Source organism: Pseudophryne corroboree, chromosome 1, assembly GCF_028390025.1.
Source record: "Pseudophryne corroboree isolate aPseCor3 chromosome 1, aPseCor3.hap2, whole genome shotgun sequence".
NCBI classification, from domain to species: Eukaryota; Metazoa; Chordata; class Amphibia; order Anura; family Myobatrachidae; genus Pseudophryne; species Pseudophryne corroboree.
Genome location: NC_086444.1, coordinates 351,143,572 through 351,169,162, shown reverse-complemented (window position 1 = coordinate 351,169,162; position 25,591 = coordinate 351,143,572). Strand labels below are relative to the sequence as shown.

At 44.7% G+C, this 25,591-nt stretch overlaps 1 protein-coding gene and 1 long non-coding RNA gene across 10 annotated transcripts in view; one reads left to right on the top strand and one right to left on the bottom strand.

Annotated features, from left to right (window-relative positions):
• LOC135070123 (uncharacterized) overlaps nucleotides 1–24,515 on the top strand; it is a 182,686-nt gene extending 158,171 nt beyond the window's left edge. The window contains exons 3-4 of the long non-coding RNA XR_010256302.1: nucleotides 23,275–23,423; nucleotides 24,111–24,515. This is a non-coding gene — a long non-coding RNA (uncharacterized LOC135070123). The remainder of the gene's footprint in view (nucleotides 1–23,274; nucleotides 23,424–24,110) is intronic.
• The window catches only part of ARVCF (ARVCF delta catenin family member), a 1,509,311-nt gene that overhangs the window by 690,415 nt on the left and 793,305 nt on the right, over nucleotides 1–25,591 (bottom strand). The window lies entirely within an intron of this gene.

Genomic DNA, 25,591 nt, shown 5'->3' with positions numbered 1-25,591 from the left:
TTCCGGAGGGCGCCGCACCATGGCAAGATCCGCCACTGTGCCCTCTGCAGTGCCCCCCGCTGTGCCCGCCGCTGGTCCCCCGCTTTGAAGGGAACCAGACGCTAAGCGTCTAGTTTCCCTTCATGGAGAGGACTGTGCTGTGCGCGATGACGTCATCGCGCACCGCACAGCAACGGTCCTCTCCATGAAGGGAAACTAGACGAAGCGTCTAGTTTCCCTTCATGGAGAGGACCTTTGCTGTGCGGTGCGCGATGACGTCATCGCGCACCGCACAGCATAGTGGCAGAGACACTAGGGGTCATAATTGACCTCTAGTGTCTATGCTGTGCTATGGGAGAGACGTAATGACGTCTCTCCCATAGATCCGAGTCCAGGAGAAGAGCGGCGCCGGCGGAGGAGGAGGTCTGGAATCAGGAGCGGGGATTGTAAGTATACTTTTATTTATTATTATTTTTTTTTCCAGCTGCGCTACAGGGGGCACAAATGGGGGCGTGACTGACCACGCCCCCATATGAAGCCACGCCCCCATTTTGCCCGGGGCGCCACAAGGCAAGAGGCAAGATCCGGCCCTGGTCACTACATATCTGTATGCGTGCTTGTGTGTCACTGTATGTATGTATGTATGTATGTATGTATGTATGTATGTATGTGTGACTATGTATATACAGGTGTGTGACTATGTACGTGAGTGAATGAATGTATGCGTGCGTGTATGTGTTTAGATGTGTGACAGTATGTATGTGTGTGATTTTACATATGTATCAATGTATGGGGTATTATTTCCTTTTTAACTTCATCTGTAGCCCAAATGTCTAACTAAGGGGGTCATTCCGAGTTGATCGCACGTAGCAATCAACTAGACACTGCCTATGGGGGAGTGTATTTTAGCATAGCAGGGTTGTGATCGCTTGTGCAGCCTTGCTATGCTAAAAAAGTTTTGTGTAAAACAAGACCAGCCCTAGACCTACTTACCCTGTGCGAGGGATCTAGCGATGAAGGTACCGGAATTGACATCAGACATCCGCCCTCCAAACGCCTGGACACACCTGCGTTCGGATCTCCACGTCTGGGAAACGGTGAGTTGATACCCCGGAACGCCTTCCTCCTGTCAATCTTCTTGCGGTCGCCGCTGCGACCGCTTTCTTAGTATGAGGCGTCGCTGCACGGAGACTGCCGTCACCAGGCAATGACGCGCCTGCACAATGCGGCCGCCGCACACGCGCAGTTCTAAACCGTTCGCACTGCTGCAATGAACCGCAGCGTGCAAACGGGTCGGAAATGACCCCCTGAGTCCAGCTAAATGTCTAGAAAAGAAGCTATATAGCAGCTACCAGCCCTTTGCTCTCATGGAGTATATATGGGTTGGGGTTACGTGGCCGGTGCACGGTCAGCATACCGACGCCAGGATCCCGGCCACCAGAATGCCGTCAGGGGGTGAGTGTAAAAAATCCCCTTGTGGGCTCGCTGTGCTCGCCACAGGTTCTATTCCCGCTCTATGGGTGTCGTGGACACCAATGAGTGGAAATAGCCCGTTAGCTGGTACTGGCTGATGGCATTGTCAGTCTTCGCACAGAGTTACACGTGGTGGTGGTGGTGGGTTGGTTGTCTGTGTGTGTGTGGGGGGGGGGGGGGGGCGCCGGATTACTGTTTTGCCCCGGGTGACAAGAATCCTAGTTTCGGCCCTGTCTATGCTCTCATAAGTATTGGTATGCAAGTTAATATGTGGTCAATTCGAGATTGTAGGCAACACAGCAGAATGTGGTATATATTGTTTTATCCCTCCCAGATATTGCTGGTAAATTGTACACTGCTTTGATGGTGTGCTGAATGGCTAATTTAGGGACCAGTAGTTTTGGAAGTATATTATCAATGACCAAAAATGGTCTTCGTCCTGACTGCAAGTACAGAAAGAGTAAGAAAGAGCAAGTAACTGTGCGCCTGGACAAAACTTGGGCCTAATTCAGACCTGATCGCAATAGCAAAATCGTTCTTTAATGGGCAAAACCATGTGCACTGCAGGTGGGACAGATATAACATGTGCAGTGAGAGTTAGATTTGGGTGGTCTATATTGTTTCTGTGCATGGTAAATACTGTCTGCTTTATTTTTACACTGCAATTTAGATTTCAGTTTAAACACACCCCACCCAAATCTAACTCTCTCTGCACATGTTATATCTGTACCCTCTGCAGTGCATATGGTTTTGCCATTAGATAAAAAAAATGTTGCTGCTGTGATCAGGTCTGAATTAGGCCCCATGTTGCAGTGCAAGAGGTGCAAATACATACATTTTTTTACATGCAGGGGAAATACTGGCCACTTTTGCATGTAGCCCACAAATACTGGCCAGCTTTATTTTTACACTGCAATTTAGATTTGAGTTTGGACACACCTCTCTCAAATCTAAATATCTCTGCACATTTTAAATCAGACCCACCTACAGTGCAGCATGGTTTTCCCTAGGTGTACAGTTGTTTTTTCACTTTATTCCCAAATCAGAATCAGGCCCTTTGTTCACTGTTACCTAGACAACATGGAAATGCTAATGATAAACTTGACAGGAAAAATCTATTGAACAGCATTCTGAATGCAAGGTGGAGTTCTTAATAGATAAATCCTTTAATACTACAATTTCTAAATCACTCCCCCTTAGAGAGCATTACTTACTTAAGTACAGTATAGAAATCTTGTTTTTGTAGTGACAAACATTGTCCAGTGTGGATTCATGAATTGTATTCTTTTCCTCAGGATGATAACTGCTAAATACTTTTTTTTTTCTTTTTTTTAATGAAAGTGCATTCAAACAATAAAGTGTAATTAAAATGTATAGATTATTGTATTATTATGCAAATTTCACTGAAGCAATGTCTATAGAATATTTGCTAGTATTGAAATGTCTGTAATGAGACTGATTAATTGCTTCATCTCTGGTCTGTCTTCCTCCCCTCTTCACGGATCTGCTTCTCTATAAGAACACTGCACATAGAAATTAGCTATCATATGTATAAAGGATCATCTGCTTTTGCAATTATAAGTGACAAGAAAAATGCAAAAGCGATTTAGTTTTAACAGTTTACTTGAGGTTCTATGTATCACTGTTATTTACCAAACGAGGGTTGCCCTGGCAGCCCCAACAAAATCCCCCACCTTAGCAAGGACTTTTTTTCCCCTTTCATCGGCAGTAGGGGAGAGCGGGCTAAAATGAGCAAGTGGGTAATGCACTAATAACATCAGTACAAGTACATTGCACTGTGACCCAAGGAGAACCACAAGAGTGGATTGTCAGGGTGCCAAGTTACATCAATATTATAAAAGTCTTTATACGGCGCCACATGTTCCACAGCAATGGCAGACAAGGAAACAATTAAACAGAATAATACAAGAGACATGAATGCACAAGTCAAGTGAGAAAGCTGCACGTCAGAACAGTATGTGTTCTCGGATTAGGACATTTTACAATTTTGAGAATGTGTAATTCATACAAATCATGTAACAATCATAAAATGATAGATATCACAAAGTATGTACAGTGTTCAAATGAGTAGACATGGGGAGATTGATGTTAGACATACAGATGTAGCCACCTTTATCTTGACTGGCTGAGGCGTTTGTCCCGATCGAGCATACGCAGCATACCGGGGCGTAGGGAGGCACGCCTAGTCACAGAGAGGCGTACCTAATCGCACGGAGGCAGACAGAGCGTTTGGCGTTACCTTTACATGTAATACCTGCGATCAGCCACCAGATGTCACTTTTTACAATCACCACTGCGCATGCATGTGGTCTCCCATAAAATACAATACTGAAATATATAATAAGGATTACTTTACTAAGGCGTCTCATTACGCTGCATACAGTAAATACTCATTACGCTGCATTATTTAATACAGTAAATACTCATTACGCTGCATTATTTAATACAGTATATACGGTACAGACACAAATAGTACAGCATACAGTATATGATCCATCTACAGTACTTTATGAATATGTGAGCATCCAAGTCCCGCAGACAAAACAACATAAAACCAGTAGTGTACACTGTCGCAAATGGACGTGTTAGAAGTTCACTATTGCCTCTTGAGATTAGGAATTTTGTACAGTATGTTAGCGTGCTAATCCCGTAGAGATTACATTTTAATCAAAACCAATGGATTTATTCATCTGTCTGCGGCGAAGTGGTGAAGTGTTCCGCTTCCTATACTCAGAGCCGCGGATTCGATTCCTAAAGTACAAATGCATGTTAGTTTTTTCCAGACACTTTATTATTTTTTTTATTCACATAAACCAGGGCAAAGCTGCAGGAGCGGTTCTACTGTTAAGGTTCTATGCACCGTACAATACACATACAATTCTGTAGCAGGGCAGACTCAATAGAAATGGCTACCACCTATGACTCCTTGCCCCACGGAGGCCCTAGGCTACGGAGCAAGTAACAGTCCAGATTTTGCAGGCTATGGGGCAATGCTGAAGGAGCGTCACAATCCCCTAGCTAAAATATACAGGGGCGATAGGAATAAGCGAGGTCTATGCACATTACGGTACACCGGACTCGATCGCATAGCACACTGGCAAAATGGCCGCTGCCCCTGAACCCCCACCACGTGGCAGGCAGCGCTCGGATATGGAGTGAGAGATGGCATAAGTTTTGCAGGCTACGGGGCAATGCAGAAGGAGCGTCACAATCCCCTAGCTAAAATACACAGGGGCGATAGAGATAAGCGAGGTCTATGCACATTACGTTACACCGGGCTCGATCGCATAGCAAACTGATAAAACACAAGTTTTACATAAAGCAGGGCAAAGCTGCAGTAGAGTTTCTACTGTCAAGGTTCTATGCACCGTATGGTACACATACAATTCTATAGCAGGGCAGACTCAATTGAAATGGCTACCACCTGTGACTCCTAGCTCCATGGAGGCACTCGGCTATAGAGCAAGTAACAGTCCAGATTTTGCAGGCTACGGGGCAATGCTGAAGGAGCGTCAGAATCCCCTAGCTAAAATACACAGGGGCGATAGGGATAAGCGAGGTCTATGCACATAACGATACACCGCAAAGTTCCCCATGGTTTTGATTATGCCTTTTCTTTGAACACGGTATTTTCCACTGCCTCGCCCTACCCCCATCCCACTTTCCCCTTCCCCCCTGGGAGCCTGCAAAGTACATGCAGTAGACAGGGAGGGAGTTCCGATCAGGTTACAAGACATGTGCAACAGTATACTACTGTATGTAGGAAAATCCCCCGCCCACTCTGATTTATATGAAACCTGTATGCACCCTTCCATTGAATGTAAAACAAAGAAAAATAATAATAAAGTGAATGTTACAGGAACACATTAAAAAAAAGGTTGGCACTTCCTTCCCATTGGTGTTGGTTTATGCCTTAGGGGACTCGGACGCTAATACTTGTATTTCAAAAGCATGGTATTTTCCACCGCCTCTCCCTACCCCCATCGCCCTTCCCCCCTGGGAGCCTGCACAGGTCATGCAGTGGACAGGGAGGGAGTTCAGGTCAGGTACAATACACAAATACCGACGATCTACAGTACTGTGTTGCTCAGTTAGTTGCGTCGGAATACACTAATTTATACTCATTACTGCTGTGTATTTGTATATAGCGGAATGAATAGCTGCTGCAGATTTACTTTGATTTATGTGAAACCTGTGTGCACCCTTTCATTGAACGTATAACAAAGAAAAAAAATAATAAAGTGAATGTCACGGGAACATATATATAAAAAAAAAAGGTTGGCACTTTGGGACTCAAACCTGGGACTCACAGCGTGGGAGGTGGGAGCCTTCATCGCTAGGTTGGTATGGAAGGAGAGAAAATTATCTACCCCAAGTTTCTGTGACCTCCACAAGGCTCATGGCAAGCGTCAGAACCCATGGTGGGTCTGAATTAACGGGCCCATTATAGTCTATGGGAAAATGGGTCCACTTTGCATACTGATATCTCTGGTTCTGGGTGTCCCAGAGACTCAGGACTAGTACCATACAAAAGAGGAGACTCTTGGCTTTCGGGGCAGACCAACCACTAGTTTATGTGACACTGGAAAGGGAAACGGGAAGCAACCATGTATCGGGTCCCCTCCAGTTGTCCGCCTAGCTTGCACAGGATGCAGGGTTTCTGGGTAGATAGGAAATACTATACAGAAATGCTAAGCATTGTAATTTGACATCCAGGAACATAGGGAGGAGTTTTTATCGCTCTTCATTATACTTAGAAAAATTACATTTGCCACTGTACGTTACAAGCTGTTCGTGCTAATTAGTACACTAGTAGAACATACTGTACAGAGATACTAAGTACAGTGATTTGGCATCAACAAATTTAGGGAGGAGCTTTAATCTCTCTCCATTGTAATCTGTCTAAGTATAATGGAGAGAGATAAAAGCTCCCCCCTAAGTTCCTGGGTGCCAAAGTACCGTCCTTAGCATCTCTGTACTCTATGTTCTACTAGTGTACTAATTAGCACGAACAGCTTGTAACGTACAGTGGCAAGTTTAATCTTTCTATGTATAATGGAGAGAGATAAAAGCTCCTCTGTAAGTTCCTAGATGCCAAATCACCGTCCTTAGTATCTCTGTACAGTATGTTCTACTAGTGTACTAATTTGCACGAACATATTTTAACTGGATGCCAAATCACCGTACTTAGTATCTCTGTACAGTATGTTCTATTAGGGTACTAATTAGCACGAACAGCTTGTAACGTACAGCGGAAAGTTTAATCTTTCTATGTATAATGGAGAGATATAAAAGCTCCTCCCTAAGTTCCTGGATGCCAAATCGCCGTACTTAGTATCTCTGTACAGTATGTTCTATTAGGGTACTAATTAGCTGTTCATGCTAATTAGTACCCTAATAGAAAATACTATACAGAGATACTAAGGACGGTGATTTGGCAACCAGGAGCTTAGGGAGGAGCTTTTATCTCTCTACATTATACATAGAAAGATCAAACCTGCCACTGTACGTTACAAGCTGCTCGTGCTAATTAGTACACTAGTAGAACATACTGTACAGAGATACTATGGACAGTGATTTGGCATCCAGGAACTTAGGGAGGAGCTTTTATCTCTCTCGATTATACTTAGAAAGATTACAATGGAGAGAGATAAAAGCTAAAATACACAGGGTCGATAGGGATAAGCAAGGTCTATGCACTTAAGGATACCCCAGACCCCATTGCATCACAAAGTGACAAAATGTCCAAGGCACATGAACATCCGCCTTGTGTCAGCACTCAGCTATGGAGCGAGTGACGGCATAGGTTTTGCAGGCTACGGGGCAGTGCTGAAGTAGCGTCGGAATCCCCTAGCTAAAATACACAGGGGGCGATAGGGTTAAGCGAGGTCTATGCACATAATGCTACAAGGCGGGGGTTCATGTGCCTCGGACATTTTGTCACTTTGTGATGCAATAGGGTCTGGTGTATCGTTATGTGCATAGACCTCGCTTATCCCTATCGACCCTGTGTATTTTAGCTAAGGGATTCTGACGCTCCTTCAGCATTGGCCCGTTCTTTGAACACAGTATTTTCCACTGCCTCACCCTACCCCCATCCCACTTTCCCATTCCCCCCTGGGAGCCTGCACAGTTCATGCTGTAGACAGGTAGGGAGTTCCAATCAGGTTACAAGACAAGATTTATGTGAAACCTGTGTGCACCCTTCCATTGAATGTATAACAAAGAAAAAAAATTATAATAAAGTGAATGTCACGGGAACTCGGACACTCATACTGTACATGTATTTCAAAAGCACGGTGTTTATGCATTGTACATATTTCCTTTTACACAATTAGTTGCGTCTCCATACACAATCTTGCGTCTACATACACAAGTGTTTTAACATGTTTGTTTGTGTCTGTATAAACTATTTATTTATATTGAGAACTCTCACCGTCTGACCATTGGTCACCATCTATTAACATTACAGTCGTCACTGACCATTTGCCAGAGCTGTAGATCAATCCGCCGCTATATACGATCGAAAGTAGTGGATTAGTGGAGCATTAGCCACCCAGTGGTGGAGATGTGTAATGCATGCTGAGTATCTAGAATCGCCTCAACGCGCCTGCCTGTGATTAAACTCAGCAAGCTAAGCTATCGCCTTAGCGTGACTAAACGTCCGTCTAGGCGGAGAATCGGTCAAGATAAACGTGGCTACATCTGTAAGGTTCAGATTGTCCTGCTCTTAAGAGCTTACAGTCTACACCAGGGTTTCCCGTACTTAGTCCTCAAGGCACCCTTAAAGCTGGGTATACACTAAACAATTTGTGTACCCAGCCAATGCCACAACCTATATAACGATATACCGTATCAAGCCACTGTACCCACTGAACGATATATCGCATGACCGCACGATTTTTCATCCACGGCCGCATTTAGGATGCATGATATCGTTGCCAGGATCGTCCTACCCCCGAAGGGATTACCTAGCAAATGATCCGTGGGAGCGCGTTACTGCGGGTACACACTAGACGGTATGGCTGATATATCATTCTGATCTGCGTCAGAACCATATATCAGACAATATGTGTATCCAGCTTAACAGTCCAGGATTTATGGTAATCTATGCTTATGCACAGATGGTAGAATCAAACTGACTGAGGTACTAATTAAGTAACCTGGACTGTTTGGGTTCTTTGAGGACTGAGATTGGGAACCACTGTGCTAGAGGTACTGTAAGAGCAGAGGGAGATAGAAGAAGTTGGTGGGACAGAGGCCAAGGGAATGACTGACAGGATATGCATCAGGTGAAAGAGAGGCATGCACCGGAGAAGAGGTGGGTTTTTATGGACTGCTTGGCAAAGTGAAGATTGGGGGTAAGGGAGCTCAACAGGTGGGGAGCAGTGTGGGAGAAATATTGGATGCTGAAGTGTAAGTTGGTTGCAGGAGGAATTGCATAGGTCTGAGGAGGATCGGAGAAGACAAGAGAAGATGACTATATTGAGACAAGGGTGGAGCTGGTGAAGGCTTTGTAGAGGGGAGCTTTAAGTCCTGTGATAGTTATTCATCATTTATCAATTTTGACTAACTACAGGAAAGTAAATAGACCACTTGGTTGTATTAAAATCAGTGGTAGCTTCTACCTTTTTTAGGTAAGGGGCTGCCGCTACCAATGCCGGAGAGTCCTGTGTCCCGGCACCTACGCATTAGAGCTGACAGGTCCAGGGACCGGCGCATGCACACAAGCAGTGTTTTAAGTGCGCATGCGCAAGCCCCCGGCTTTTATGGACTGCATCGGCTGCAGCCCATAGAAGCCAGATTGGGCTGTTGACCAGGCAGGAAGTCAATTTACCACCTACGAAAAGCTAATTTTTACAGTGCTTTGCCCGGACAGCAGATAGCATTAGCAACTGTAGCCTTTGGGCTACTGTATTGCTGGAAGCTGGATTCTTTGTACTGCACATGCACGCCCACTGAGACACATATGAACAGTACCAAAAGTCCTTCAATGCTGTGATAAACAAGTGTTGCAGCTTTCAGCTTTCTATCGAACATACTGTGCCATAATGACTTCAATGATAACAGATGTTGACAGTGAAAAAAATAAAAATAATAATAATATATGGGCCTTGTCTGATTCTGTGATATGTTTAGTGGTGCCTCAACGTTCCATTAATGTTCTAGGAATGTATGTTACAAGGATGGCCAGGTGCTATGGCTCTTGGTCTTCAGCGAGCCTCGCTTGTATGTCTGACACGTATTAATGACTCTTAGCTTTCCACTGAGCGCTTTGCTCAGAGCCAAAGCAGGGCTCACAGTCACAGCACCCTTGTAAGATCATACGATAGGGCGGGGCCACCTGCAGGAGAAAGTGTAGAAGTTGAGCTACCCGGATACTCAGAGCAGAAGTTCAGCAACACTACTAGCTGCAGGGTGCCATTCGAGGCACACTGCTAGCCTGAAGCAAGGGCCATGGGGCAGCAATGGTGCTGGCCAAATGGCGCTGTGCCCTGGGTATAGCACTGCTCACACATCACTCCCTTTGGCTCTTGCTGTGCTAACTTGTGGATGCCCTGTGTTCTTTCCCAGCCCTGTTGCATAAACTTCTTCTGTGCTAGCTTACAGATTTGCTGTGCACTGACCAGCTTTGTTATCTGCTGCACTAACTTGTGAATTTCATGCCTACCAACCCGGCTTTCGTTATCTGCAGTTGTCTTTTCTAATCCTGTTGTTCAAAAGCACAGGTGAAATATCGTTATGAGGCCCACACATGAAACACATGTGAGTTGGTGCCAAAAGTTTGGTTCTCATTGAGGTCACTTACAGTATCTTTATAATGAGAACCATTTCAACTGAGTGAATAAAGATGAATGCAATTGGAACTGAATGCAAAATAAACCTTCCTTTAGCATAGTAATTTTTGATCAGTACAATGTTCAAGTAGGGTGACCATAATATACCTTTAATCAGGGACACCTATGATTTACACAGGTTCTGTGGCTGGCTAAACTCTAGCCTGAATTTCACCTGGTTTTAGCCAGCCACAGAACCTGTGTAAATCATATGTGTCCCAGATTAAAGAGATATTATGGTCACCCTAGCAAGTTCTCTGATTTAATACTCCCAAGTAGTCAGGCACCAAAACAGGCTTCAGAAACCTGAAACCCAAAATTAGCAAACTATACCCTTTATATAGTAATCAGCAAACATTAGTCTATTATTGGTTATTTGTAGGTACTGCTTACATGACATGTGCATGTATGAGATTATTTATTTACCGTAATCAATTTTGAAGTATGGATGATCTAGAACACATGAACAGTTATATATGTGTGCATTCCAAATCGATTTTCAGGTGGGTTCTACAGATGACTGCACACATGCCTTCACTAATATATATTGGTTAGGAAATCTGAGTTCCTGGTTAAAATACTTAAATGTGAAAAATGTGTATCATAAATTTGCAGCGGAAGCTGCAGTGTCAACCACATAATGCACAGGAGAACCGCTTAGCACATATAAACATACATGTTATAATGTATGTAATATATGTGCTGGTTTGTTCCCCCAGGGCTTTGTCTATCAGGCGCCGTGTGGCATTTGGGACTCAGCATAAGGATCAACGCTTCGTCTAAACCCACCACAGACTAATGTGAAAATAGCCAATTGGAGTCTGGGGGCGGGCGTAGAAATCTGACAGATACTGTTGCTCTCCATTAAAAATAAAATTCCAGAAATGACGGTGGGGGTGATTTGCAGAAGGGATGCCCGGGCCCACGTGCTCTCTACATGCTGCTCATATCAGCATCAGATGCGTGCAGGCACACGGATTAATTGGCTTTCAAATGGATAAGTGGACCTTGAAGTTGGTGAGACTTTCATCAGAAAGAGAAAGATGGCTTTGTGGCAGGTTTTCAGAAGTCTGGAGTGGGGATTTATTTGTCTTGATATTGCCAGGATAAAATATTGGTACTCGGGAGGTATATCTTATTGGCTGGAGGAATCCTGTGCAAAGAGAGCTGGATATAATAGAGGCAATTCAATTGATGTTGAAGGATGCAATTTGCCATTGCCACAACATTTAAATGCTGGCAACGGCACCGCATCTCGCAACCATTGCCAGCTTGCATCCTAAATTCGTACAAAATCCCCATAGGTTTGCAAGCAGTTTTGTGCGAGATAGGGCTGACTTGAATTCCCCCAATTACTTCTCCCAGGTGAAGAGGGCTCTGTTAAAACACTGACTTTTTTTTTTTTTAACTACTCAGTACATAAAGTGCTATACAGTAAAGCAAAAAAAAATAATAATGCAAGAAAGACAGTCCAGTGACAGATCTGCTTTAACACATCTGGGAGATTAATGAATTTGGGGGAGGTCTCCTGGAAGCATCCAACCCTCCTGGATATTGCCCACTTCTCTAGTGAAGTGAGTGGAAAGACACCCACGGTAACACAAGTTACTGTGACATTCTCCATTTAGCCCTGCTCCCTTGGAAGTGTCATGAAGATGAGATTTTGGATCTCATGAAGGGCACCATTAAAAGTATGTTTGTATAAAGGTATAATATGCAACATTTCCATCTTACCAGAAATGACCTAAGGGCCTAATTCATACCTGATCACAGCAGCAAACTTTTTCTCTAATGGGCAAAACCATGTGCACTACAGGTGGGGCAAATATACCATGTGCAGAGAGAGTTAGATTTGGGTGGGGTGTGTTCAAACTGAAATCTAAATTGCAGTGTAAAAATAAAGCAGCCAGTATTTACCCTGCACAGAAACAAAATAACCCACCCAAATATAACTGTCTGTGCACATATGAGAAATATTTTGCTGCTGCGATCAGGTCTGAATTAAGCCCTAAGTTTTAAGAGGAGGAAAAATGTCCCCATTTGAATAACCAATGACAAGAAGAATTAGTAATTTCCCATAGACTTTACTGGTACCCTCTCCATGTAGGATCTACCCTCCAACTTGCTGATTCACCCTCCCACTACTATATTGTGCTTAGGAGTGTCACTCCTAATTAAAAAGAACACCAGGACGCCACACTATGAGGGAATCAGAATGCAGAGAACCTGTCAGAGCTGCAAACCTCTATAAATGTTTAATGAAACTGCTCTTTATTCCTGCAATCTTTACCACAAATCAAAGAAAAGAGTGAATAAAATATATGTCAAATGATTCCTAAAAAAATATCTCTATTTAAAAGAAGAAAAAATGCAAGAAATAAAAATAAAAAACAACTAAAACTAGATTTTGTGTATTTACGCAAATTTAGCAAATTGGAGATTTACTAATGGCAACATTCGATCGAAAAATCAACTCACAATCGAAACTGAACATTGGGAAAACATCAATGTTTTCTTACAAGTTTCAGTGCAAATTGGAGTTTTACTGACAGTCGGTTTGTAAAATCGACAGAAATCGAGCACAAAATCGACAAAATAATAGTGACTTTTAAAATAAGATTTTACTCACCGGTAAATCTATTTCTCGTAGTCCGTAGTGGATGCTGGGGACTCCGTAAGGACCATGGGGAATAGCGGCTCCGCAGGAGACTGGGCACAGCTAAGAAAGATTTAGGACTACCTGGTGTGCACTGGCTCCTCCCACTATGACCCTCCTCCAGACTTCAGTAAGGATACTATGCCCGGAAGAGCTGACACAATAAGGAAGGATTTTGAATCCCGGGTAAGACTCATACCAGCCACACCAATCACACCGTATAACTCGTGATATTATACCCAGTTAACAGTATGAACACAACAGAGCCTCTCAACAGATGGCTCAACAATAACCCTTTTAGTTAACAATAACTATATACAAGTATTGCAGACAGTCCGCACTTGGGACGGGCGCCCAGCATCCACTACGGACTACGAGAAATAGATTTACCGGTGAGTAAAATCTTATTTTCTCTGACGTCCTAGTGGATGCTGGGGACTCCGTAAGGACCATGGGGATTATACCAAAGCTCCCAAACGGGCGGGAGTGTGCGGATGACTCTGCAGCACCGAATGAGAGAACTCAAGGTCCTCCTCAGCCAGGGTATCAAATTTGTAGAATTTTGCAAACATGTTTGCCCCTGACCAAGTAGCAGCTCGGCAAAGTTGTAAAGCCGAGACCCCTCGGGCAGCCGCCCAAGAAGAGCCCACTTTCCTCGTGGAATGGGCTTTTACAGATTTAGGCTGCGGCAGGCCAGCCACAGAATGCGCAAGCTGAATTGTGCTACAAATCCAGCGAGCAATAGTCTGCTTCGAAGCAGGAGCACCCAGCTTGTTGGGTGCATACAGGATAAATAGCGAGTCAGTCTTCCTGACTCCAGCCGTCCTGGAAACATAAATTTTCAAGGCCCTGACTACGTCCAGTAACTTGGAGTCCTCCAAGTCCCTAGTAGCCGCAGGCACCACGATAGGTTGGTTCAAGTGAAAAGCTGATACCACCTTAGGAAGAAACTGGGGACGAGTCCTCAATTCTGCCCTATCTATATGGAAAATCAAATAGGGGCTTTTACATGACAAAGCCGCCAATTCTGACACACGCCTTGCCGAAGCCAAGGCCAAAAGCATGACCACTTTGCACGTGAGATATTATAAATCCACGGTTTTGAGTGGCTCAAACCAATGTGACTTTAGGAAACCCAACACCACGTTGAGGTCCCACGGTGCCACTGGAGGCACAAAAGGAGGCTGAATATGCAGCACTCCCTTGACAAATGTCTGAACTTCAGGCAGTGAAGCCAGTTCTTTTTGGAAGAAAATCGACAGAGCCGAAATCTGGACCTTAATGGAACCCAGTTTTAGGCCCCTAGTCACCCCTGACTGTAGGAAGTGCAGAAATCGACCTAGCTGGAATTCCTCCGTTGGGGCCTTCCTGGCCTCACACCACGCAACATATTTTCGCCATATGCGGTGATAATGTTGTACGGTTACATCTTTTCTAGCTTTAATGAGCGTAGGAATGACTTCCTCCGGAATACCCTTTTCTTTTAGGATCCGGTGTTCAACCGCCATGCCGTCAAACGCAGCCGCGGTAAGTCTTGGAACAGACAGGCCCCTGCAGCAGCAGGTCCTGTCTGAGCGGCAGAGGCCATGGGTCCTCTGAGATTAATTCTTGAAGTTCCGGGTACCAAGACCTTCTTGGCCAATCTGGAACAATGAGAATAGTTCTTACTCCTCTTTTCCTTATTATCCTCAGTACCTTGGGTATGAGAGGAAGAGGGGGGAACACATAAACCGACCGGTACACCCACGGTGTCACTAGAGCGTCCACAGCTATCGCCTGAGGGTCTCTTGACCTGGCGCAATATTTTTCTAGCTTTTTGTTTAAGCGGGACGCCATCATGTCCACCTGTGGCCTTTCCCAACGGTTTACAATCAGTTGGAAGACTTCTGGATGAAGTCCCCACTCTCCCGGGTGGAGGTCGTGCCTGCTGAGGAAGTCTGCTTCCCAGTTGTCCACTCCCGGAATGAACACTGCTGACAGTGCTAACACGTGATTTTCCGCCCATCGGAGAATCCTTGTGGCTTCTGCCATCGCCGTCCTGCTTCTTGTGCCGCCCTGTCGGTTTACATGGGCGACTACCGTGATGTTGTCTGACTGGATCAGAACCGGCTGGTTTTGAAGCAGGGGCTTTGCCTGACTTAGGGCATTGTAAATGGCCCTCAGTTCCAGAACATTTATGTGTAGGGAAGTCTCCTGACTTGACCAAAGTCCTTGGAAGTTTCTTCCCCGTGTGACTGCCCCCCAGCCTCGAAGGCTGGCATCCGTGGTCACCAGGACCCAGTCCTGTATGCCGAATCTGCGGCCCTCTCTGAGATGAGCACTCTGCAGCCACCACAGCAGAGACACCCTGGTCCTTGGAGACAGGGTTATCAACCGATGCATTTGAAGATGCGATCCGGACCATTGGACCAACAGGTCCCACTGAAAGGTTCTGGCATGGAACCTGCCGAATGGAATTGCTTCGTAGGAAGCTACCATCTTTACCAGGACTCGCGTGCAGTGATGCACCGACACCTGTTTTGGTTTCAGGAGGCCTCTGACTAGAGATGACAGCTCCTTGGTTTTCTCCTCTGGGAGAAACACTTTTTTCTGGACTGTGTCCAGAATCATCCCCAGGAACAGTAGACGTGTCGCCGGAACCAGCTGTGACTTTGGAATATTCAGAATCCAACCGTGCTGGTGTAGCACCTCCTGAGATAATGCTACGCCGACCAACAACTGCTCTCTGGACCTCGCCTTTATCAGGAGATCGTCCAAGTATGGGATAATTAAAACTCCCTTTTTCCGAAGGAGTATCATCATTTCGGCCATTACCTTGGTAAATACCCTCGGTGCCGTGGACAGGCCGAACGGCAACGTCTGGAATTGGTAATGACAATCCTGTACCACAAATCTGAGGTACTCCTGGTGAGGATGGTAAATGGGGACATGCAGGTAAGCATCCTTGATGTCCAGAGATACCATGTAATCCCCCTCTTCCAGGCTTGCAATAACCGCCCTGAGCGATTCCATCTTGAACTTGAATCTTCTTAAATATGTGTTCAAGGATTTCAAATTTAAAATGGGTCTCACCGAACCGTCCGGTTTCGGTACCACAAACATTGTGGAATAGTAACCCCGTCCTTGTTGAAGTAGGGGCACCTTGACTATCACCTGCTGGGAATACAGCTTGTGAATTGCCTCTAACACAGCCTCCCTTTCTGAGGGAGTCGTTGGTAAGGCAGATTTGAGGAAACGGCGGGGGGGGGGGGGGGGGGGAAATGTCTCGAATTCCAGCCTGTACCCCTGAGATACAACTTGAAGGATCCAGGGATCTACTTGTGAGCGAGCCCACTGATTGCTGAAGTTTTTGAGACGGGCCCCCACCGTACCTGGCACCGCCTGTTGAGCCCCAGCGTCATGCGGCGGACTTAGCAGAGGAAGCGGGGGAGGACTTTTGTTCCTGGGAAGTGGCTGTATGCTGCAGCTTTTTTCCCCTACCTCTGCCTCTGGGCAGAAAGGACGCGCCTCTACCCCGTCTGCTCTTTTGGGGGCGAAAGGACTGTACCTGATAATACGGTGCTTTCTTTGGTTGTGAGGGCACATGTGGAAAAAATGCTGACTTCCCAGCCGTTGCTGTGGACACTAGGTCCGAAAGACCATCCCCGAACAACTCCTCACCCTTATAAGGCAAAACTTCCATGTGCCTTTTAGAATCTGCATCACCTGTCCACTGCCGGGTCCATAACCCTCTCCTGGCAGAAATGGACAGTGCACTTATTTTAGATGCCAGCCGGCAAATATCCCTCTGTGCATCTCTTATGTAGAAGACAGCGTCTTTAATATGCTCTACGTTTAGCAATATAGTGTCCCTGTCTAGGGTGTCAATGTTTTCTGACAGGGAGGCTGACCATGCAGCTGCAGCACTGCACATCCATGCTGAAGCAATAGCTGGTCTCAGTATAATACCAGTGTGCGTATATATAGTCTTCAGGAGAGCCTCCTGCTTTCTGTCAGCAGGTTCCTTTAGGGCGGCCGTATCCTGGGACGGCAGTGCCACCTTTTTTGATAAGCGCGTAAGTGCTTTATCCACCCTAGGGGGTGTTTCCCAACGTGACCTATCCTCTGGCGGGAAAGGGTACGCCATTAGTAATTTTTTTGAAATTACCAATTTTTTATCGGGGGAAGCCCACGCTACTTCACACACTTCATTTAATTCTTCAGAAGGGGGAAAAACTACTAGTAGTTTTTTCTCCCAAAACATAATACCCTTTTTTGTGGTACCTGGGGTCACCTTAGAAATGTGTAAAACATTTTTCATTGCCTCAATCATATAACGAGTGGCCCTATTGGACATTACATTAATCTCTTCGTCGTCGACACTGGTATCAGTATCCGTGTCGACATCTGTGTCTGCCATCTGAGGTAGCGGGCGTTTTAGAGCCCCTGATGACCTTTGAGACGTCTGGGCAGGCACGGGCTGAGAAGCCGGCTGCCCCGCATTTGGCATGTCGTCAAATTTTTTATGTAAGGAGTCGACACTTTCGCGTAATTCCTTCCACAAGTCCATCCACTCCGGTGTCTGCCCCGCAGGGGGTGACAACACATTTATAGGCACCTGCTCCTCCTCCACATAAGCCTCCTCATCAAACATGTCGACACAGCCGTACCGACACACCGCACACACACAGGGAATGCTCTGACAGAAGACAGGACCCCACAAAGCCCTTTGGGGAGACAGAGAGAGAGTATGCCAGCACACACCAGAGCGCTATATAATACAGGGATTAACTAAATTATATCCCCTTATAGCTGCTATATATATATTGCGCCTAAATTTAGTGCCCCCCCTCTCTTTTTTACCCTTTCTGTTGTGTAGACTGCGGGGAGAGCTAGGGAGCTTCCTTCCAGCGGAGCTGTGAGGGAGAAATGGCGCCAGTGTGCTGAGGGAGATAGCTCCGCCCCTTTTTTGGCAGACTTTTCTCCCGCTTTTTTATGGATTCTGGCAGGGGTATTTATCACATATATAGCCTCTGGGGCTATATATTGTGATATATTTGCCAGCCAAGGTGTTTTTATTGCTGCTCAGGGCGCCCCCCCCAGCGCCCTGCACCCTCAGTGACCGGAGTGTGAAGTGTGTATGAGGAGCAATGGCGCACAGCTGCAGTGCTGTGCGCTACCTTGGTGAAGACTGATGTCTTCTGCCGCCGATTTTCCGGATTCTTCTTGCTTCTGGCTCTGTAAGGGGGCCGGCGGCGCGGCTCCGGGACCGAACATCAATGGCCGGTTCCATGCGGTCGATCCCTCTGGAGCTAATGGTGTCCAGTAGCCTAAGAAGCCCAAGCTACCACCAGTTAGGTAGGTTCGCTTCTTCTCCCCTTAGTCCCTCGCTGCAGTGAGTCTGTTGCCAGCAGATCTCACTGTAAAATAAAAAACCTAAAATATACTTTCTCTCTAGGAGCTCAGGAGAGCCCCTAGTGTGCATCCAGCTCAGCCGGGCACAGGATTCTAACTGAAGTCTGGAGGAGGGTCATAGTGGGAGGAGCCAGTGCACACCAGGTAGTCCTAAATCTTTCTTAGCTGTGCCCAGTCTCCTGCGGAGCCGCTATTCCCCATGGTCCTTACGGAGTCCCCAGCATCCACTAGGACGTCAGAGAAAACTCATTCTATAGCCTGAACCTTCAATATGGTGCCTATAAAAGTAGAGATGGACTGGCATATGCCGATGTTTTTGCAATTGAGATATTATTGGTAATTTGTGCATGCATATGCTTCACTCTAATAGACTCTAATCTGGTTTGCGCTTACTGGGACCATCATTTGTTTTTCAACAAGACAATTACCCCAGACACACCTCCAGGCTATGTAAGAGCTACTTGACCAAGAAGGAAAGTGATGGAGTGCTGCGTCAGATGACCTGGCCCCCACAATCACCCGACCTAAACCCAATTGAGATGGTTTGAGATGAGTTGGACCGCAGAGTGAAGGAAAAACAGCCAACAAGTGCTCAGAACCTCTGGAAACTCCTTCAAGACTGTTGGAAAACCATTCCAGGAGACTACCTCATGAAGCTGATTGAGAGAATGGCAAGAGTGTGCAAAGCTGTCATCAAAGCAAAAGGGGGCTACTTTGAGGAATCTAAACTATAAAACATATTTTGATTTAACAGTTTTTTGTTTACAACATAATTCCATATGTGTTCTTTCATAGTTTTGATGTCTTCAGTATTAATCTGCAATGTAGAAAATAATTATAATAAATAAAAACCACTGAATGAGAAGGTGTATCCAAACTTTGGACTGGTACTGTATATGTTACCAAATGCTGCACAGGACTATGATTTATTTTCTACAGTGCATTGGTGTTATTAATCTGGTACATTATTGTGTATGAACTAGCAGTATTTAATATATTTGTTTATCAAGGAGCCCAAACAATGCACTCTCGAATGGGTAGCCAATCCTATGTGGTGGTTGGCCACACCCCCTCTGGAGATTGGCCACACCACAAACTTGGGCCCCTACAACTTCATTCCTCCGGTGGGACCTTCATGCCCCAGTCTGACACTGCATGCTGGCCATACACATGACTTATAGAGATGATCCGACCAATGGGGGAACTGGAGGAGCAATATTATGATCACTGAATGCCTCCATACACTGCAGGATGTATTAGCATGAAACTCGCTTTAGTGAAAGAAAGCGCCAGAATGATGCTCAGAATGATGATCAAACATGTGAAAAGCAAATGATCCAGAGAATTTTTCTACCATTTTCAGTATTGAACAATTAGCATGCATGTACATACACTGAATTACAGTATAAGGGGGAAATTTACTAAAGGCTGATTTTCTACTTCCAGGGCCAAAACACACACTTATTTATATTTAGAAATGAAAACATAAAAAAAAAAAATCACCTGTTAGCAAATATGTTTCAGCCAACTTCGATTGAGAGCGATTTTAAACGAATTTCATTGTTTTAAAAAAAATTGAAATCGACCTTTAGTAAATTTCCCACTAATTGTTCAAATTTGTTGTACATCATTCAGTGCATGGCTGGCTTAAAAGTATTAAAACTTTTCCACCAAAGTCCCAGGTCTGAGCTGAGATTTGGAACAAATCGGGGCAGACCCAGGGCTGACACTTTCCACCGAGGCTCCGACCCAGATAATTTTTAGATTTAACTGCACACAGATGAGCAGCGGCCAAAGTTACTCTGCAGCAGTAGAGACACCGGCTCTGGCCCCAATCCTGAAAGTGTGACAGCGCTGCAGGAGTCAGCATCCCCATCGTGAATCCTCACATGGTGTAACTGGGAGCCAGGTCTATCCGTTTACACTGCCCCTTAATCCGGTCCTTCCCAGGACCATCCGTGCTAACAAGTCGGGTTGGATTCTCGGGTCACTGGACACGGATTAACCCTGTTCCACTGAGCCACGATCTAGGTTATCACAGCAATAACCCAGGGAATATAATCAGTGGAAAAGGGCTATTATTTAGTGCAGGGGTGGGGAACCTCAGGCCCGCGGGCCGTATAAGGCCCGCAGAGCCACTTGATCCGGCCCGGCCAGGCTCACCTAACCAAGGGAGATGCCGGGCACCCGCTGAGATTTTGTTACTAGCAGGTGCCCAGCTTCTTCCCCTCAGCAGCAGCTGGATGCAGGAGCTCACTCCTGAGCTCCGGCTTACGGCTCTGGCAGTGTGCGTGTGCGCTGTGTGGTGCTATGGGAGAGATGTCATGACGTCTCTTCCATAGTTATGAGGAGCGGGCGGCAAGGCGGATGGCAACGGTCCGGAAGCATGAGCGGGGCTGGTGAGTATTGTGTTTTTTTTCTTCTTTAATGTGTATATTTAGGCATCGCTACTAGGGGGCATATCTAATGGGGCATAACAATTGACTGGGGGCATATCTAATGGGGCATAACAAGCGACTGGGAGCATGTGTACTGGGGGGCATATCTACTGGGTCATAACAACTGACTGGGGGTATATCTACTTGGGGCATAACTACTGACTGAAGGCATAATTACTGGGGGCATATCTACTGGCAGCAGGCTAATTTTTAAGTTGATCATTTTTGTATGGCCCCCAAAGGATTTTAGAAATATCCAAATGGCCCTTGGTAGAAAAAAGGTTCCCCACCCCTGATTTAGTGGAACAATTGCAAGAATCCATGGGTGAGATGTATCAAGCCTTGGAAATAGATACCAACCAATCAGCTCCTGTCATTTTTATAACACAGCCTGTAACATGGAAGTTAGACGCTGATTGATTTTTTTTCTCTCTCTCCCCTCTTCATCTCTAAAGCTACAGGTATGCTACACTCAATTCATTAATACCCTTTTCAGACAGAAAAGTCTGAAAGTCCCGGCAATTACCCGGCATTTCAGTGCCGGGTCCTGCCTGATCCCCCCTTCACACAGACATACAAATTACCGGGTCGAAAATTTGGACCCGGTAATTTGCAGGTCAACACGGGTATTTTGTCTGTGTGAAAGCGTCAACCCGTGTCATAATTCCCGTGTCTCCGACCCAGGTAAATTCCTGGGTTGAAGTCCCGGGAATTACAACACGGGTTGACCCTTTCACACGGAAAAAGGACCCGTGTGTTACATGAAATTACCGGGTGGAACTGTTTCACCCGGTAATTTCATGGTCTGTCTGAAAGGGGTATTACTGAGATGTATAGTCCATCTGTGTTATTAAACACTTGCTGCTTTTCAAGTCCTTTTCTTTGGAAAACGAAGAATGATGGGGTGATTATTACTAAAAGTTGGACATTTATTTTATTTTGAGATTGGGTAGCCCTGGTATTTTAGTAATTACTATTGCCAATAAGTATTGCATGGATAAAAATAAATGACAGTAAGGAACATACTACACAAAACCTTTAATTAAAAAGTGCTTACATATTTGTTAATGTTCCTAAACACATTTACAGTCCAATTATTTGTAGCAATATCAGCCTTTCCATTAAAAAAAACTCCCCAGCAAATCATGTGAGACAGCAAACAAGCAATCTGTCACCAGCACACAGCAATGCACCGCTGCCAAGAACATAATGCAGCTTGCAGTGTGGCCAAGTAATCCACCGTAATACAGGTTACAAACATCCCTCCCAATTAGAGGACAATATGAGGAGACATCATATGCTCTGTACAGGAGATATCAAGGAAATGGGCAGTGGGATTTTATTTCTGGGTTCTTGAATATTTTTCTCCAATGAATACATAAAATTGAGGAAAGAAAATATACACAGATTGCTTATACGAGCTTGCTTATGGTTGCCAGCACAGTATCATTTCACATAATGCATAAAAATGAAGCTTTTCCCATTCTCGGCTTTAAACATCTAACTAGGCACAGCTGCTGGTAATGTTTCATTCTTTGTGAAAATGTGCCCTTTTCTGTATACCATTCTTCTGAAGAATTCATATTTTATACATCTCCAGCTTCATCAACTCCAGATTGTTTTACGGAGATACTGGGGCTGGGGAGTTGCTGAGAGTGCAATCAGAGAGAGTTACTATCTCTGACTGAAAAGGTATTGAAAGACATATGGACATCTTAAGAAGAACAGCTTTAATTATGTAAAGTCGTTTGTTTAATTATGTGTCCTACTTACATGCGGTAAAAGTACAGTATTTAGAAATAGACATCTCAGGGGGAAACCAGGACTTTCTAAGGACATCTTATCAAATGCCTACAGACTGCCAGAGTCTTACAAGGTTCCAACGCCATATGCAAGAAACATGCTCTCTATTTGATCCTTTTAGGAAGTAGGTGCTCTTTCTAAAACAAGTGCAGACAGTGTAAAAGCATGTGTATACATAATAACATGGAAACATCTTATCTGTTCTTAAATTATTTGTCAATGCACAACAGGAGATTCTCTGTATCACAGCCTCAGTACTCCTTTGGACACCTTGTTGAATAAATTGTTTGTAAATGAAGATGGTCCCTCTCTTATACAGTATTGCAACACAGTATTTTAGATAATCCGCTTGATAAATTAGGATTAATCATTGTGTATGTTTCCCAACACCAGTCCTCAGGAACCCATAACAGCATGTTTTCCAGATCTCCTCAGTATCACAACTGAAACAGAACCACCTGTAAAGCTTTTAAAACGTGTCAGCTAGTAAGGAATGCACCAACTAGGAGATCTGTATAGCAGTCTTTAGGAGTTCCTAAAGACTGGAGATGAGAAACACTGGTCTATACTAACAAAGACTATCCTAGAAGCCATCTTTTATATTAGTGGTTATTGATTTCTTGGGCTTCCTGTACAGTTCTATGGATTTAAAAATATTTTTGTCCTAACGCAGGGTTCCTCGACCACTATCTTCAAGTACCCATAAAACTGGCCATACACCTTTATCTGTCCAAACAATCAACCAACCAACCAACCAACCAACCAACCAACCAACCAACCAACCACCCAACCACCCAACTTGCTGGTCGGAACGAAAATCTGGTAATGTATGGAAGTGAATGACAATCTGCCATTTGCCCACAGGTGCTGGAAAACATACACAAATGGTTAAACTGCGTCGTGATTATAGTATCTTATGTATAAAGATAGTTTATGTGCATTGTCAAGTAATAGTAAGATGAGGTAGTGTATCTATAAGAATTATGCAGCACAGAAGGACATGACGTGATCAGGGAGTAGGGATAGAGAGAAAGGAAGGAGGAGAAGAAGAACAGCCATGAGGAGATGATGCCTTTAGCTATTTGTAATAATGCAAGTATTACCATTAAGAAATGAAAGACATAACATACTTGATGATTCATTGCTATAATAAAGGCAAAACAGAATACAACAGTGACGTCACGGGTTGGAGGAGGGGGAGCGGTAATAGCAGCCGGCAGATGTCGCGGCGGGCGGGCCATGCGATCCTTTGTATCCATGTGCCACATCCAAAGTTTTTCAACTGTTTTTCTATTTCCCAAAACACTTAGGGGGAGTAGTTGAAGCAAGACTTGGAGACAGTTAAAGTTGTATCTCTCTCCAAGGATTGATACATCTCCCCTTTAGTTTATGGAAACATTCTACAAGTCAGCCAAAGGCTGCATGAAAGATTAAAACAAGTGTTCAAAGATGTATCTCTAGAGTATTTAATTGTAGATTAATTTTCCATTTGTTTTTTGTTTGTTTCAGTATATTATTGCAACAACAGCTGTGACAGATGGGACGTGTTTCTTAAACCTGCATCCATCTACATGTATTCAGGATATCCAAAGCAATGTCATTTATTAAAAGCATATTTCCAAAAGCAACACAGAGAAGATAGGGATAAAAGATTTTGGGGTGTGGTGTCAGGGGCGTAGATAGAACTTTGAAGGCTCCATAGCAACATTTTCAATGGGCTCCTGTCCCAATGCTTCTAGAGAGATAACTCCCTGCAGAAGTTGCTAATTTATACCCCCAAATAGTGCTCTAGTTAATTTTCTGAACCATAGCAGTGCCCTAGTTAATGTTATGCCCTATAGTAGTGCCCTAGGGTCTATTCAATTATTGTCGGATCCTCTTTGACGGAGAGGATCCAACACTTCAATAGTCAATTTGCGGGCATTTCCGAAAGGTTTTTCCCCGTTTCCGACAATACCGATCCGACTTTTTTAAAGTCGGATCAGCACTGTCGGAAAAGGGAAAAAACCTGTCGGAAACGGCACTGGACTTGAATAGGTCGAATCCAGATTTGACCTAAAAAAGCCGGAAAGTGCAGTTTTTCTGACAAGTCGGTAATTCCGACAATAATTGAATAGACCCCTATGTCACATTGTGGGGCTGCTAGTACACATTATGCAACACAGCAGACCCAATTCACATTATGACATAGTGTCCCTAGTTCATATTATGCTATATTACAGTGCTGCCCCCCGTTCATATTATGCCACACTATCGTGCCTCTACTTCATATTGTGCCACATAACAGTGCCCCAGTTCATATTACAGTAAGGTATGTTATATTATATTATAATGTCCTCCAGTTCATTCTATACCACATTACAATAAGCAGGTCCAGGGGTGTAACTACAGTGTAGACCCCAAGGCAAAAGTATGTATGGGCTCCTATTTACCACCCACTTGTGAAAAATGTATATAACACATGCAACTCTGACAAGGAAGGTGGGCCCCTCTAAGTTCTGGGCACAATAGCAGCTGCACCTTATACACCTATGGTAGCTACGCCCATGTGTGGTAGATTTGAAGACTCTGGGCCTGATTTAGATTGGTCCACAAAACTGCCTCACTGCATGCTCGTAAATAAATGCAGATCTCCACCTGCAGTAACAGTTGGCTGCCCCATCACCACACATCCACTTGTGAGAGTACTGAACTCACATGAATTTCTGCGTACGTTCACCTCTGAATAGCCAAATTACTCTATCTAAACGCCCACGGCCCACTTACCTTACATTGTCAGGTACACCCACTTAGCCGCAAGTTTAGAAACAGCTCAGATGCATACCACCTCTGAATCCCATGTATTCGATTAAAGTTGCATTTGAAAGCTCTGAAGCACGAGCTGCTAAAACCTGTCTGATCTGGCTACAACTCTGACTTGAGTGCAACTTTGAATCAAGCATCCTATGCACTTCTTTAACAGATCAATGACCTTCACAACAAACCTATAG